Source organism: Hemitrygon akajei, chromosome 7 (genome assembly GCF_048418815.1).
Source record: "Hemitrygon akajei chromosome 7, sHemAka1.3, whole genome shotgun sequence".
Taxonomy (NCBI): Eukaryota; Metazoa; Chordata; class Chondrichthyes; order Myliobatiformes; family Dasyatidae; genus Hemitrygon; species Hemitrygon akajei.
Genome location: NC_133130.1, coordinates 101,527,324 through 101,544,817, shown reverse-complemented (window position 1 = coordinate 101,544,817; position 17,494 = coordinate 101,527,324). Strand labels below are relative to the sequence as shown.

Below are 17,494 nucleotides of genomic sequence, written 5' to 3'. Positions count from 1 at the left end.
CTTTGAATCACAGTGGATTTAATCTGGGTTTTTTTTGACACTGATCAACAGAAAAAGACTCTTTCTTGTCAGAGCGAAAATAGATCTCTGCTAAGTGATCTAAATTAAATACAAATATAAAATGCAGAATAATTGATTGAATAAGTATTTGCCCACTTTAATATGACACACCAAATCATCACTGCTACAGTCAATTGGTTTCAGAAGTCACATATTTAATTCAATGGAGATCACCTGTGTGCAGTCACGGTGTTTCAATTGATTGTGGTAAAAATACACCTGTATCTGGAAGGTCCAACTGCTGGTGAGTCAGTTTCCTGGCAAAAACTACACCATGAAAACAAAAGAACACTCCAAGCAACTCTGTGAAAAGGTTATTGAAAAAGCACCAGTCAGAACATGGATACAAGAAAACTTCCAAATCCCTGAATACCCCTTGGTGTACAGTTAAGTCAATCATCAAGAATTAGAAAGAATATGGGATCCACCTAGAGCAGGCCGTCCTCAAAAACTGAGTGGCCATGCGAGAAGGGGACGAGTGAGGGAGGCCACCAAGAGACCTATGACAATTCTGGAGGAGTTACAAGCTTCAATGGCTGAGATGGGAGAGACTGCACATACAATAACTGTTGCCTGGGTGCTTCACCAGTCATAGCTTTATGGGAGAGTGACAAAGAGAAAACCCCATCTGAAAAAAAATTCACATGAAATCTAGGCTAGTTTGCCAGAAGGCATGTGGGAGACTCTGAAGTCAGCCAGAAGAAGGTTCTATGGTCTGATGAAATCAAAATTGAGCTTATTGGCCATCAAACTAAACACTGTTTGACATAAGCCAAACACTGCACATCATCAAAAACACACCATCCCTAGCATGAAGTGTGGTGGTGGCTGCATCATGCTGTGGGGATGCTTCACTACAGCAGGCACTGGAAGGCTTGTGAAAGTAGAGGGTAAAATCAACACAGCAAAATACAGGGAAATCCTGGAGGAAAACCTGATGCAATCTGCAAGAGAAAGATGACTTGGGAGATTTGTTTTCCAGCATGACAATGACCCAAGCATAATGCCAAAGCTACACAGAAATGGCTTAAAAATAACAAAGTTAATGTCCTGGAGTGGCCAAGTCAGAGTCCAGACCTCAATTCAATTGAAAATTTGTAACTGAACTTGAAAAGGGCTGTTCACTCATGATATCCATGCAATCTGACAGATCTTGAGCAGTCTTCTAAAGAAGAATGGGGAAAAACTGCAGTGTCCAGATGTGCAAAGCTGATAGAGACCTATTCACACAAACTTGAGATTGTAATTGCTGCCAAAGGCACATCTACTAAATACTGGCTTCAAGAGGGTGAGTAATTATGCAATCAATCACTTTGTGTTTAATAATTGTAATGTTTAGAACCATCTGTAGAAATTTGTGTTCACTTTGACACGAAATAATCTTTTCTGCTGATCAGTGTCAAAAAGAGCCAAATTAAAACCACTGTGAGTCAATGTTGTAAAACAATAAAACATGAAAGCTTCCAAAGGGGCTGAATACTTTTTATGGGCACCGTATTTATTTTACAGAAAGGGGTAGATACAGCCCAGTCCATCACAAAGCCACCTCACCATTGAGCACATCTACAAGGAGTACTATCACAAGAAAGCAGCCTCCATTATTGAGGACTCCGAACATGCAGGCCATGCTCTCAGGAAGGAGGTATAGGACCCCAGGTCCCATAGCACCAGATTCAGGAACAGTTTTCACCCTACAACCATCAGGCTCCTGAACAAATTTGCATGCATAAACAAAGATTAACAAACAACAAATGTGCACAATACAAAGTGACACACAGATTTGATGCACAAATGCTTATTTACCAAGGCGACTCTAATCACATGGTATTCACCATACAGCCAAAGAGTCATAATTTAGTATTTTTATTTATAGGGTCAGCACAGTAACAGGTCCTTCCAGCCCAACAAACCCACTCCGCCCAATTACACTCATGTGACCAATTAACCTACCAACCGGTAGGGATTTGGAATATGGGAGGAAACCAGAGCACTTGGAGGAAACTCACCTGTTCACGGAGAGAACGTACAAACTCCATACAGACAGCGGCAGGAAATGAACCCGGGTAGCTGGTGCTGTAAAGCATTATGCTAATTGCTATGCTACCATGCTGCCCCCTTCTCACTCATTAAACATCAACTGATGTTGGAGATCAGAAACTCTGATCAGCCAACGTTTTTTTCAATCTCTATTCTCATTTCTTGCAAACAATTCAGTTAACTTCGTTATGCTGTCCACATTTGCTTCTCTGATACTAGTTATCTCATTATCCTCAGTTTACCGACACATTCTTCTGACCCTCCCTCTCGCTGACCACATTTCATCTTTCCTACAGGAAGCTGGATGTCCACCAGAGGTCACATACAAGAAGCAAAACCTCAGGAAATTGATATCTATCACTGGGGACCCCAATCATCCAGTTCATGGTCCCTTCTCAATTCCTGCACCTCAAAGAGCAGGAGGTACAGGAATCTAAAACACATACACCTCAAGGTTTCTTTTACTCTTTGTTGTACATGTCTAATTTGTTAAATTAAGTTTGATGACTGCTGAATTGGGCTGTATTATAATTACCTATATACATGTGATTGTTCAGTGAATTTTCTAGTAATTATGGTACAGTTGCCTCTTTTTCCAGAAACTTCTTGTTTTCAGTAGATGTTGCATTAATTAAATCTGGCTATTTTATTGATTATTATCAATGGAATTTCTGTTATCTCTAGTCTAGTATGGAAAGACTGTGACTACTTTTCAGGCTGTTCTATTTTTTTTAAAACTCTCTTATTACTTCTTTGCTCTTGACACATATAATAAAACAGCCATTAGCCAAAGGTTTTATGCCTCATTCTTGACTTAGAGTAAGAGTCATAAAAAAACTACAGCACAGAAACAGGCCCTTTGGCCCATCTAATCTGTGCCAAACCATTTAAGCTGCCTATTCCCATCAACCTGCCCGCAGACCATAGCCCTCCACACCCCTCCCATCCATGTACCTATCCAAACTTCCCTTAAAACGTTGAAATCAAAATCGCATCCACTATTTGTACTGGCAGCTTGTTCCACACTCTCACCAACCTGAGTGAAGTTTCCCCTCATGTTCCCCTTAAACATTTCACCTTTCACCCTTAACCCATGACCTTTAGTTGTAGTCTTGCCCAACCTCAGTGGAAAAAGCCTGCTTGCATTTACCCTTTCCATAACTGCATAATTTTGTACACTTTGATAAAATCTCCCCTCAATCTTCTAGGGAATAAAGTTCTAACCTAGTTAATCTTTCCTTATAACTCAGGTCTCCAGTTCCAACAACATCCTTGTAAATTTTCTCTGCACTCTTTCAACCTTGTTTACTTCTTTCCAGCAGGTAGGTGAACAAAACTGCACTCAATACTCCAAATTAGGCCTTGCCAACATCTTATACAACTTCAACATAACATCCCATCTTCTGTACTCAATACTTCGACTTATGAAGTCCAATGTGCCAAAAGCTTTCTTTATGACCCTTGTCATGGGTATCTCGTACCTGTCACGTGACCATGATGTAATTGAAGCTATGCTAGACATGAGGTAATGGTCTTGTGATGGTGGAGTGATGTCATTTTCCCGCCAGAGAGAGGTCATGTGATAGTTTTTTTCAACCGGGTATAAAAGGAGAACCCCTCCCTGTGAGGTGGGGCAGTTCGTGGCTGAATTCGCCAGTGACTCCATGTTGCTGTGTATTCTAAGTAATGACGCAGTTTTATTTTAAAGTGGAGTTTTACTTTCTGCCTTAAGTCAAAGGTTATTGCCGGCAGTTTTGCTACAATACTGCCAGTTAAAATCAAGTTGGAGAGTGAAGATTCGTCAACGTTCGGGGAGCTGAAAGATCGAAGAAAGTTGATTTCGGCCGTGAAGCAGGTTCGACCTTTATTTAACCTTCGCACAAGGAATTAGTAATCTGTGTCCATGTTAACTCTTGTTTTGCCAAAAAAAGAGCAGGGAATTGGATGCAGAGTTTCGCCAAGGAAAGGTCAGTGCCTTTAAGCTGTTTTATTTTCTTCAATCGTAAATCTCTCAGCAAAGCATACTTCGGCTGGGATCAGCAGTAACGTCGTAAAAGAGGATTTAATTCAAAGAAAGTCACTCCTTTAACTGACTGTAAATCATTTTGGATGCTTTTCAATACTATTTTAAAGAACTGACTTTGCATTTCTCACTTTAAGGACTGTTCGAGCTGCTGTATCGCAGCTGACTTCCGGTTAAGTTAGTCGTTTGTTTACTTTTGGGGTTTTTTTAAGCAGTGTTTAATAAATGTTTTATTTGTTATAAAAAACCTGTCTCAATCATATATTCATTGTTGCTGGACCATAATATTTGGGGGCTCATGCGATCTGAATCCATTTTTGAGTTTAAATGCTTGTTTAATTTTTGATTGGTGCTTTGGAAAAGGGGAATACTCAACTCTTTTGTTTGATTGGTTTGTGAGTGGTATTTGACAACAATGAATATTGATGACTTCCTGGCTTCGCTAGACGCGGAGTTATTAGCGAAGGTGGAAAAAAGATGATGTATTGGAGATTGCTAGCAGGTTGGAACTTAAAGGTATTTCAAAAGATACAACAAAGCCTGTAATTCAGAGGAAAATCACGGAACACTATATAGAGTCAAATGTGTTTGATGTATTGGTTTTAGATAAGTTTACTGTGAGTAAAGCAGTGATTTAGTTACAATTGGAACAGGTAGCATTAGAAAAGTTAAAAATAGAAGCTGAATTAAAACAGAAGGAATTGCAAACTAACTTGGAACTAAGTCGGTTAGAAGCTGAAAATAAAAAGAAACAGTTGGAAGCTAACTTGGAATTATGTAGGTTAGAAGCTGAGGATAAACAGAGGGAATTTGATCTTAAGATAGCGGAATTAAAGTCTGAGAATCAGTCTCCTGGTTCTAGAAAAACATTTGTTGTTAGTCAGGAAATTAAATTGGTCCCTCCATTTAGTAGAGAAATATTTTCAACATTTTGAAACGATTGCTCTGATTTCAGAGTGGCCGAAAGAGAAATGGTCAGTGTTGTTGCAGAGTGTAATTAAAGGCAAAGCACAACAGGTTTATACAGCTTTAATACAACAGGTTTATTCAGCTTTAATTGCTGAGCAAGCACTTGATTATGATATTGTGAAAATGCACATATTGAAGGTGTATGAGTTAGTCCCAGAAGCGTATAGAGAAAGATTCAGAAATTTGAAGAAATCTCTGGACAAAACTTATGTTTAATTTGCCTATGATAAAGCTGTGTGTTTTGAAAGATGGGTTTCCTCTAAAAACGTAATTGGGGACTATAATAAATTGGAAGAGCTGATTTTAATGGAGGAACTTGGTCCCATTTGTAATTATTGTAAGAAACCTGGTCACGTAATAGCTAACTGTTTCTGATTGGAAAAGAAAGAAAAGGAAGCAGTCCCAGATGCTTGTGTGCAACATACTGAAACACCTGTAAAATCACAGGGTTTGATAAACACAAATGAAGTTTTGTTGGAGTCTGATCAAGTTAGGAAGGGATATGATCATTTTATAACTGAAGGATTTGTATCCTTGAAAGAAGGATCTGCCAATAAAAATCCTTAGGGATACTGAAGCTTCTCAATCACTGATGTTAAACAGTGTGTTAAAGTTTAATGAAGAGTCTGACACTGGTGAGGTAAATTATATACGAGGTGTTGGAAGTGCCCTTATGCCTGTATATCTGCATAAGGTGAATTTAAAGTCAGCGTTAGTTACAGGACTTGTTAAAGTAGGACTACAGCCTAGCTTATCTGTGAAGGATATTTCTTTATCGTTAGGTATTTGGCAGGTAGACAAGTTTTTCCTGAAATGCATTTGACAATAGAATCAGAGGAACCAGGGATGGATTCTAATACAGATTCTTCCTGTGTTGTAACTCGAGCTATGGCTAAAAAGATTGATGTGCAGAATGAGGTTGTTACCCCTGACTGTTCAACTCAGGATTCGAGTTTTGAGGATATGTCAGAAACTTTCTTACCTTCATTGTTTGAACAAGATTCTTGGAGTAAGTCTGACCATGAAGATTTGTCTCTGTCTCGGAAGGAGATGATAGCAGAGCAGAGTAGAGACCCTGAGATTATTAAATTAAAAGAACAAACTCTTCTAGACAGTGAAATTGATAAGGTGCCAGTAGGATATTATTTTGAGAAAGGTGTACTGATGAGGAAGTGGAGACCGCCTACAATTCCTGCAAGTGATGAATGGAATGTTGTTCACCAGGTAGTTGTTCCTAAAGTTTATCAAAATGAGATTTTAACTTTAGCCCATTGGGTGGACATCAAGGGGTAAGGAAAACTGTGGACAAGATTTTAAAACATTTTTACTGGCCTGGTTTAAGAAAAGATGTGGCGATGTTTTGCAGAACATGCTATACTTGTCAAATTGTGAGTAAACCAAATCAAGATACACCAGTGGCTCCATTACAACCTATTCCAGCATTTGTTGAAGCATTTTCTAAAATTATTATAAATTGTGTAGATCCATTACCAAAAACTAAAACTGGTTATCAATACTTGTTGACTATCATGTGCACTGTGTCTACATTTCCAGAGGCAGTACCACTTAGGAATATAACAGCTAAAACTGTAACAAAGGCTCTTATAAAATTCTTTACTTATTTTGGGTTGCCTAAGGAAATATAATCTGATCAAGGTAGAAATCTTATGTCTGGATTGTTTCAACAGATGGTTTATAAATTGGAAGCTAAGCAAATCACTTCATCTGCATACCATCCAGAATCGCAAGGTGCCTTGGAGAGGTTTCATTCTACCCTCAAGACTATGATTAGGAAGTATTGTGTGGAAAATGAAAATGATTGGGATGAGGGTACACACTTACTTCTATTTGCAGTAAGGAAATCGGTGCAGGAATGCTTAGGTTTCAGTTCATTTGAACTTGCATTTGGGCATAGAGTTAGAGTTAGAGGACTTTATTAAAAGAACAATGGACTAATAAAGAAGTACACACTAATTTGTTGGACTATGTTTTAAAATTTAAGGACAGGTTACATAAAGCTTGTAGCTTAGCCAAGGAAAATTTAAAATTGGCTCAGGAGAAAATGAAAACCTGGTACGATAAAGCAGCTATGATGAGGACGTTTAAGCCTGGAGATAAGGTGCTGGTTCTTTTCCCAGTGCAAACGAATCCTTTACAAGCTAGATTTCATGGTCCTTATGAAATTGTGTCTTAAATCAATGATGTGGATTACGTGATTAAAAACTCCAGATCGTAGAAGGCCAACTCAACTTTGCCATACAAATATGATAAAACCATATTATGAGAAACAGTCTGCTACTGTGACTGTTGTGGTTAATGATAATGAGTCTGATCTCACTAGGAGCATAATAGATGATTCATCTGAAACTCATTCTAAACCCAACATTGTTTCTGCCAGATTACAAAACTCAAACATTCTGAAAAATATTGATGAGAAGTTAGCACATTTACAGCCAGAACAGAAGTAACAGATGAAGCAATTAATTTTTAAATATAAGGATTTGTTTCCAGACGTTCCTATAAGAACCACTGTAGCTTTACATGATGTAGATGTTGGAGATGCCAAACCCATTAAACAACATCCATATAGGATGAACACGGAAAAATGTGAACTTGCTGAGAAAGAAATTAAATATTTTGTAGAGAATAATATTATTCGACCTTCTAATTCGAATTGGAGTTCACCTTGAGTTATGGTGCCAAAACCAGACAGTAGTATTAGGTTTTGTATGGACTGCAGGAAGGTGAATGCTGTAACGAAAACAGATGCATATCCAATTCCTAAAGTAGATTGATTGTGTAGATAAAATTGGAAAAGCAAAGTTCCTTACAAAGATTGATTTATTGAAAGGGTATTGGTGTGTTCCATTAACGGATAGAGGTAGAGAGATTTCTGCATTTGTAACTCCATCTGGGTTATATGAATATAATGTTCTTCCATTTGGGATGAAGAATGCCCCAGGTACTTTCCAGAGGATGATTAACTCTGTGATTCAGGGATTGAAAGATACAGATGCTTATATTGACGATTTGGTGACAGGAAATGATACGTGGGAAGCACACATTACTGTGGTGAAGAAATTATTTCAAAGGTTTTCAAAAGCTAACTTAACTATTAACTTGGCTAAAAGCGAATTTGGAAATGCCACTGTGACTTACCTTAGTTCTGTTGTAAGTCGAGGCCTGGTTAAAGAAAATTGTTAAAGAAATACATTAAACTCCAATTTAGTAATGAAAGGTTTAATGATACAACAGTACAATATTTTAATAACTCATATTAAAGGTAAAGATGATGTGATTGCTGATTGTCTATCTCGATGTTGAATGTACAATGTAATTTTTTTATGGAGTGATATTTTCTAACATTTGTAACACTCCTACTGTATAGTAAGTTGTAAGATGCTGTATGATAATATTATGTATACTGTGTGCATTGTAAATTTTATAAATTTGCATTTCTTCTCTTGTAAATAGTTAATTGTTAAAATTTTGTTCTTGACAGATCAAAAATTTTTTTTGGAGGGAGGTGTTACCTATGGGTATCTCGTACCTGTCACTTGACCATGATGTAATTGAAGCTATGCTGAACATGAGATAATGGTCTTGTGATGGTGGAGTGATGTCATTTTCCCGCCAGAGAGAGGTCATGTGATAGTTTTTTTCAACCGGGTATAAAAGGAGAACCCCTCCCTGTGAGGTGGGGCAGTTCGTGGCTGAATTCGCCAGTGACTCCATGTTGCTGTGTATTCTAAGTAATGACGCAGTTTTATTTTAAAGTGGAGTTTTACTTTCTGCCTTAAGTCAAAGGTTATTGCCGGCAGTTTTGCTACAATACTGCCAGTTAAAATCAAGTTGGAGAGTGAAGATTCGTCAACGTTCGGGGAGCTGAAAGATCGAAGAAAGTTGATTTCGGCCGTGAAGCAGGTTCGACCTTTATTTAATCTTCGCACGAGGAATTAGTAACCTGTGTCCGTGTTAACTCCTGTTTTGCCAAAAAAGAGCAGGGAATTGGATGCAGAGTTTTGCCAAGGAAAGGTCAGTGCCTTTAAGCCATTTTTTTTTCAATCGTAAATCCCTCGGCAAAGCATACTTCGGCTGGGATCAGCAGTAACATGAAAGAGGATTTAATTCAAAGAAAGTCACTCCTTTAACTGAATGTAAATCATTTTGGATGCTTTTCAATACTATTTTAAAGAACTGAGTTTGCATTTCTCACTTTAAGGACTGTTCAAGCTGCTGTATCGCAGTTGACTTCCGATTAAGTTAGTTGTTTGTTTACTTTTGGGGGGTTTGTTTTAGCAGTGTTTAATAAATGTTTTATTTGTTATAAAAAACCTGTCTCAATCATATATTCATTGTTGCTGAACCGTAACACCCTATCTAACTTTAATGCTACTTTCAATGAATTATAGACTTGTATTCCCACTCCTCAGTGCCCTACTCCTCTGTGTAAGAACCACCTTTGGATCACCAAAACATCAGAATCCAACATGACTCATTTGTTATGTACAATTCCATTGTTGCAATAAAGTTATTTTTCATGGCATTTATAGTGTAAGTTGTACAATAAACTGGAACCTGAAGTCAGTCTAAACCAAATTTACTTTTTTCTGATACACCTTTCACTGCCCCCTCTTTAACTCTCCGAATGCAAAACCTTACCGTTTTTGTTTCTAGTTGCTTTTATATCATGCTAAATTGTCTTTCCATGCAATGCTCAATTTCATTTGATCTAACTCTGCAGGCTAGGACTAGTCTATTCAGCAGTCCGCAAATCTAAATAATTGATACTGTTGTCATAGGTGTGGCCATTGACATCTCTACAGCAATGCAAAATGGACAAAACTTTTAGGAACAACTTCTACCATTAAACCCGATTAAAATTCTTCTGTACTTCTTCAAAAATGCTTGCAACTTCTAACTTTTGTCTCCCAGAATTCAACACTACCATATTAATAAAATTTGCAGCATCATGCTAAATACATGAAAGTTACAAAATTTATTAGTAAACTGGTATTTAAAATGTAAGATTTTCAGTAAAGTGAAATAAAGAGTTTGCGTTGGCTGACATCTCAGTTAACAGCAAAAACAGATTTGATAATCTGATGTGAACATAGAGAGTCCTATTGTGTGCAAGTTACGATGATCTAGAATGCTCAGCTTAGAAATTTGCTAGAACAGATTCAACAGTAAACTTCAAAATGGGAAACAAATTACAAACAAGGCCATGAGGACATAAGTCAAACATTTTGGAATTACTTTAGCTAATTTCCAATTTCTTTAGCCAGAGAGTGGTGAATCTGTAGAATTATTTGCCACAGGCAGCTGTGGAGGCTGAGTCTTTATGTACATTTAAGGCAGAGGTTGATAGATTCTTGATTGGTAAGGGAATGAGAGGGAAATGGATCAGTCATGATGAAATGGCTGGGCAGAATAAAATGGGCCAAATGGCCTAATTCTGCTCCTATATCTTATTATCTTATGGTCTTAAGGAATTACAAAAATTAATGGACTGTTTAGTAGTCATAGTTAATTATTTACCTGTAATGGCATCTACAAAACAAAAATTCTGTAAGAGACAGAGACGTGAGAGATGCAAGATAGGGAGCTGCTGAAGGGAGGGAGAATTAAAGTATGCAGGCAAGAACCTGACAAGGGTGATAGGTGCATACAAGGATAGTGTAGCAGACAGAGATAAAGGGATGGACTCTTTTGAAGGCTTAGATGGAAGAAAACCGATATAAATTATTGTATTTTTGTGTAATCTTATTAGGAAATAATCTTAAATACATCTGCAATCTCAAACTTGCTCAGGAGAGCAAAAATAATAACTGAAAAGGAACTTTAATTTATTATGGTACCACTTCTTTAGAGTTCACCTTAAAACTTTGTTATAATTGCTCATAAGAAGGGTGATTGATATGTTTGTGGCCTAAGGTAGAAGGAGTCAATTTTTAAAAACCTAGCACATTTATTTTTCAACATAGCCCCTCCTACATTTACACACTCAGTCCAGTGGTTGTGGATCATACGGATCTTAGACCTCCAGGAATTGTCCACTGCAGGGGTGATTGATAAGTTTGTGACCTAAGGTAGAAGGAGATGAGTTATACAGCTCTCTTTACATGCATATGCAGTTCAACTCTTTGAGTGATTATGCAGAAAGTTTGAAGTTAATAACTCATCAGGGGTGATTGATAAGTTCATGGCCTAAGGTAGAAGGAGATGAGTATTAATCACCCCTCGAATACACATTTAAGTTAGGTATAAAGTTGATGTTTAATATCTCTGCTCTTCAAGACCGCTTTGAGCACACTGACTGGCACATGTTCAGGGAGGCTGCAACCGATGGCGACTCTACCAACTTAGAGGTGTACACAGCATCAGTGACCAGCTACATCAGCAAGTGCATTGATAATGTTACTCTGTCCAAGACCATCACTATACGTGCCAACCAGAAGTCACGGATGACCGCAGAGGTGCATGCAATGCTGAGGTCCCGCGACTCCGCCTTCAGAGCAGGCAACAAGGCAAGTCTAACAACAGCAAGGGCCAAACTGTCCCGAGCCATCAGAGGGGCAAAGCGTGCACATGCCCAGCTAATCCAGTCACTTCCAGGACAGCGGCAACACACGGTGCATGTGGAAGGGCATCCAGGACATCACCAATTACAAGACAACATCACCTGACTGTGCAGGTGATGCGTCCCTCCCAAATGCTCTGAATAACTTTTTCGCCCAGTTTGAGGCGGAAAATGATGTGGCGGCGAGGAAGTCCACCCCTCCTACAAATGACCAGGTGCTGTCTCTCTCCGTGGCCGACGTGAGAAGAACCCTGTGCAGGGTCAACCCACGGAAGGCTGCTGGACCAGACAACATCCCTGGTAGAGTGCTCAGAGGACATGCAGACCAGCTAGCAGATGTTCTCACTGACATCTTCAACATCTCCCTGAGCAGCGCCACCGTTCCAACGTGCTTCAAAGCCACCACCATCGTCCCCGTACCGAAGAAGTCTTCAGTGTCCTGCCTAAATGACTACCGTCCCATTGCACTTACATCCATCATCATGAAGTGTTTCGAGTGGCTCGTCATGAGGCATATCAAGACCCTGCTGCCCCCCTCACTGGACCCCCTGCAGTTTGCGTACCGTCCCAACCGCTCAACAGATGACGCCATTGCCTCCACCCTCCACCTAGCCCTAACCCACCTGGACAAAAGACACATACGTTCGGATGCTGTTCATAGACTTCAGTTCAGCATTCAACACAGTCATCCCTCAGAAACTGATTGGAAAGCTGAGCCTACTGGGCCTGAACACCTCCCTCTGCAACTGGATCCTAGACTTCCTGACTGGGAGACCTCAGTCAGTCCGGATCGGGAGCAGCATCTCCAACACTATCACACTGAGCACGGGGGCTCCCCAGGGTTGCGTGCTCAGTCCACTGCTGTTCACTCAGCTGACCCACAACTGTGCTGCAACACACAGCTTGAACCATATTATCAAGTTCACCGATGACACGACCGTGGTGGGTCTCATCAGCAAGAATGATGAATCAGCTTACAGAGAGGAGGTGCAGCGGCTAACGGACTGGTGCAGAGCCAACAACCTATCTCTTAATGTGAGCAAAACAAAAGAGATGGTTGTTGACTTCAGGAGGGCATGGAGCGACCACTCCCCGCTGAACATCAACGGCTCCTCGGTAGAGATCGTAAACAGCACCAAATTTCTTGGTGTTCACCTGACGGAGAATCTCACCTGGTCTCTCAACACCAGCTCCACAGCAAAGAAAGCCCAGCAGCGTCTCTACTTTTTGCGAAGGCTGAGGAAAGTCCATCTCCCACCCCCCATCCTCATCACATTCTACAGGGGTTGTATTGAGAGCATCCTGAGCAACTGCATCACTGCCTGGTTCGGAAATTGCACCATCTCGGATCGCAAGACCCTGCAGCGGATAGTGAGGTCAGCTGAGAAGATCATCGAGGTCTCTCTTCCTGCCATCACGGACATTTACACGACACGCTGCATCCGCAAAGGAAACAGCATTATGAAGGACCCCATGCACCCCTCATACAATCTCTTCTCCCTCCTGCCGTCTGGGAAAAGGCTCCGAAGCATTCGGGCTCTCACGATCAGACTATGTAACACATTCTTCCCCCAAGCTATCAGACTCCTCAATACCCGAAGCCTGGACTGACACCTTACCCTACTGTCCTGTTTATTATTTATTGTAATGCCTGCACTGTTTTTGTGCACTTTATGCAGTCCAGTGTAGGTCTGTAGTCTAGTGTAGCTTTCTCTGTGTTTTTTTTGATTACGTAGTTCAGTCTAGTTTTTTGTACTGTGTCATGTAACACTATGGTCCTGAAAAATGTTGTCTCATTTTTACTATGCACTGTACCAGCAGTTATGCTCGAAATTACAATAAAAGTTGACTTGACTTGTTTAATAAAAATTACTTTTTACTTCAAACTTTTTGAACTTTGTATTAAAGGATCAGGTGAGTATCAGGCTAGTTTACTTAGATCTGTAAACGATGAAAGTACATTTAATTTCCAGGCAAAAATGATAAAACAAAATTTTAATTTTCTATCTGAATACACACAGGATTTCTAACAAAGGCGATAAGTTAATGCATAACTGAAAATAAATTAGTACATTCTAACAGCCGCAACAGGTATTTGGGGGTAATGTGACCAAGTTTGGATATTAAAATTTTTTAAATAATTCTCTTTTAGAAAGGACAGGCAAAATGGAGCTTCTATATGTTTATAAAAAGATTAACCAAAATTAAAAGTGCTTCCTTACAGACTGAAACCAAAAAATGATACTAAGGAATAAGGAGAAATTAAACAAATATTGCGCCTGTGTACTTAGACCCGATAACCTGATTGTGCAAACTTACTTTACTTTACATACTAGTGTTTAATAAAAAAGCTAAGCTGGAGATACTAAATGCAATGGTCATCATTGTCAAAAAAGAACAATAAACTTTGGAATGGTTCCCATAATTGAAATGTGATAATTGTAAACCCACAGTTTAAAAGAACAAGAGAGAATGGGGAACAGCAGACATTAGTAAGAGACTGCTGGAATTTATTAAGCAGTAACAGAACCCTTGCAATATAATAGTAGAATTAGGCAGAGGCTGAATTTAGAGAGTGAATTCACATTTGAAAGTTCAAAGTAAATTTATTATCAGATTACGTATGTCATCATATACTATACTGAGATTCAATTTCTTGCAGGCATTCACAGTAGAACAAAGAAATACAATAGAATGAATTAAAAACTACACATAAACAAATACAAGCAACCAATCTGCAAAACAAACTGTGCAAATACAATAAACAAAAACAACTTAAAAAGTAAGTAAATAAGGTTGAGAAAGTGAGTTGTATAGAGTTCTTGAAAGCAAGTCCATAAGTTGCAGAATCAGTTTAGAGTTGGGGGTGAGTGAAGTTTTCCACGCTGGTTCAGGAGGCTGATGGTAATAACTGTTATGAACCTGGTGGTGTGGGCCCTAAGGTTCCTGCACCCTCTTCCCAACGATGGCAAATAGATGAGAGCCTGGATGGTAGGGGTCCTTGATGACGGATACTGCTTTCTTGTGACAGCACTCCTTGTAGATATGCTCAATGGTGGAATTTGAACAAATCTTTTCAAGATTTTTCTTTAAAAGTGCGAAATTCTAAAGTATTGATGTTCAAGGCCTGGGTATCTTTGTACATGAATCATTGAAAGTCACATGCAAGTCGTGCTCCAATTATTTGGGGCATTGGTGAGCCAGTACCTAAAGTAATGTGCACAGGACTCAATTTCTGAAATAATTGTGTCCAGGAATGCTATCCAAGATAGAATCTGTTTACACTGGAGGGGATGAAGTAAAGACTCGTCAGTTTGATTCCTGGAGAATCAGCTGAAGTGTCTCATTTGACTAAGCATTCTTGTTTGGTTAAATAATTCATTATGGGTTATATATATAAATACATGAATAACATGCATCATCACACTTCAATGTGATACATGTGTGCCTTGCTTGAAGTAAAAATTGGTTAGGTTCACATTCCCAGACTCCTGTGTTGATTTTTGGAAAAGATTAATGTTTTTAAGTTACAGAACATAACATTTGCTATCAACTTATTGAAGTCCAGAGAGACATTCGAACCAAAAAAATAAAAACAATAACAAATGGTGAAAAAAGACAGCCTAGCATGTGCTGACAGTCGAGTTTAAAAAACTGTAGAAAATGCAAGAATTTACAGGTTCATAAACAATGAGTACTGAAAGATAATCATTAAAAAAAAGAACAGAAATGTTTGGCTACATCAGAAAATATTAGATTACACAACAGATAACTGGATTTTATATACTGAGCAAATTGAACAGAATTTTGAAGCAAATAAAATAGCCAATGGGAAATAAGTATCAGTTTTGCTGAGTGCATTGGGTTTAAAAGCATACAGTTTGCTTCAAAGTTTGACTGCTCTAACCAAACCATCAGAAAATAGCTTTGCAGATATTGTCAAAGTAATGCAGGAACACCTAGAACCAAAGCCACTGGTGATTGCAGAATGCTTTCATAAGCAGAATCAAAACGAAATTTCAGCGTATGTGGCTGAATTGAACAGATTGAGCATTGTCAGTTCAGTGATAGGCCTAATGATGTACTGAGAGGTCCGTTAGTTTGTGAAATCTGTACAGCTCTTAATTGAAGCATAACTCACAGTTAAAAGAGCAGTTGAAAAGGCTGTTTCAATGGAAATGGCAGACAGGGACACAACTGAGTTGTAGTCAGCAATGAATGTGAGCATGAACAAAATTGCAACATCTAAGCAAAACCCAGCCTGGCCGAAATAATTGTGTTACCATTGTAGCAGCGGCTCACATACGCCAGACCAATGCAGGTTTGAAGGCAAACTTGAAGAAAATGCAACAGAGTAGGACACATTCGAGGAGCATGGCGGGCACACAAAAAATAATTGGACTGCACAGGGAAGAAAAAAAGCTAAAAAGTCAATTTACAGTTTCAAAAAGAGAACTAATCTGCATGCTGCTGATGAAAAATCTGATAATGATGAGCGTACTGCAGGACTGTGTAGCCTTGAGATTTACAAAGTTTAAAGTAAAATTTATTATCAGAGTACATACATGTCACCACCTACAACCCTGAGATTCTTTTTCTGCGGGCATACTTAGCAAATCTATAGAACAGTAACTCTAAACATCAGGAACTGTTAACTGTAAACAAACCGTGCAAATACAGATATAAGTACATAGCAATAATTAACAAGCAAGAAATAACAATATAACAGATTCCTTAAATGAGTGTTGCTAGCCCCTTTTGTTCAAGAACCTAATGGTTGAGGGGTAGTAACTGTTCTTGAACCTGGTGGTGCAAATTCTGAGGCTCCTGTACCTTCTACCGGATGACAGTAGTGAGAAAAGAGAGAGGACAGGGAGGTGACTATCTTTGATAATGGATACTGCTTCTCTATGGCAATGCTTCATGTAGATATGCTCTATGGTTGGAAGTGTTTTACCCGTGAATGGGCTGAATTCACTACCCTTTGTAGGATATTTTTGCTCCAAGGCATTGGTATTCCCATACCAAGCTGTAATGCAGCCAGTCAGCACACATCTATAGAAGTTTGCCTAGGTTTTTGATTACATGGCAAACCTCCACAGACTCCAAAGAAAGTAGAGGCGTATCGTGCTTTCTTTGCAATTGCATTTATGTGATGGTCCTCTGACATAGTGACACCCAGGAACTTAAAGTTACTGACCCTCTCCACCTCTGTTCAATGATTACCGGCTCATGGACCTCTGGTTTCCCTCTCCTGAAGTCTACAATCAGTTCCTTGGTCTTATTGACATTGAGTGAGAGGTGGTTGTTATTACACCACTCAGCCAAGTTTTCAACCTCCCTCCTGTATGCTGATTTATCACCCCCTTTGATACAGCCCACAACAGTGGCGTCATCAGCAAACTTGTATATGGTGTTGGAGCTGGACTTAGCCACACAGTCATGGGTGTAAAGCGGGTAGAGCAACAGGCTAATTACACATCCCTGCAGTACTCCTGTGCTGATGGAGATTGTGGAAGACGTTTTTGCCGATCTGAGCTGACTGGGATCTACAAGTGAGGAAATCCAGGATCCAATATCCATAGGGGTATTGGGGTCCAGGACTTAGAGTTTACTGATTAGTTTTAAGGTTAGGATGGTGTTAAATGCTGAGCAATAATTGATAAAGAACATCCTGATGTATGCATCTTTGCTGTCCAGATGTTCCATGGTTGTGTGAAGATCCAGTGAGCCATCTACTATAGATCTGTTGTTTTGGTAGGCAAATTGGAGTGGTTCCAAGTCACCATTCAGACAGGAACTGATAAGCTTCAACACAGCCT

The 17,494-nt window shown here is 39.2% G+C and overlaps 1 protein-coding gene across 8 annotated transcripts in view; it reads right to left on the bottom strand.

Moving 5' to 3' along the window:
• LOC140730740 (1-acyl-sn-glycerol-3-phosphate acyltransferase delta-like) overlaps positions 1-17,494 on the bottom strand; it is a 184,663-nt gene that overhangs the window by 94,244 nt on the left and 72,925 nt on the right. The window contains exon 2 of one of the 8 annotated variants that reach the window (XM_073051575.1): positions 8,249-8,272. The exons of the other annotated variants lie outside the window; for them this stretch is intronic. The gene's annotated coding sequence lies outside the window, so the exon portion shown is untranslated. The remainder of the gene's footprint in view (positions 1-8,248; positions 8,273-17,494) is intronic. 8 annotated transcript variants of the gene reach the window in all.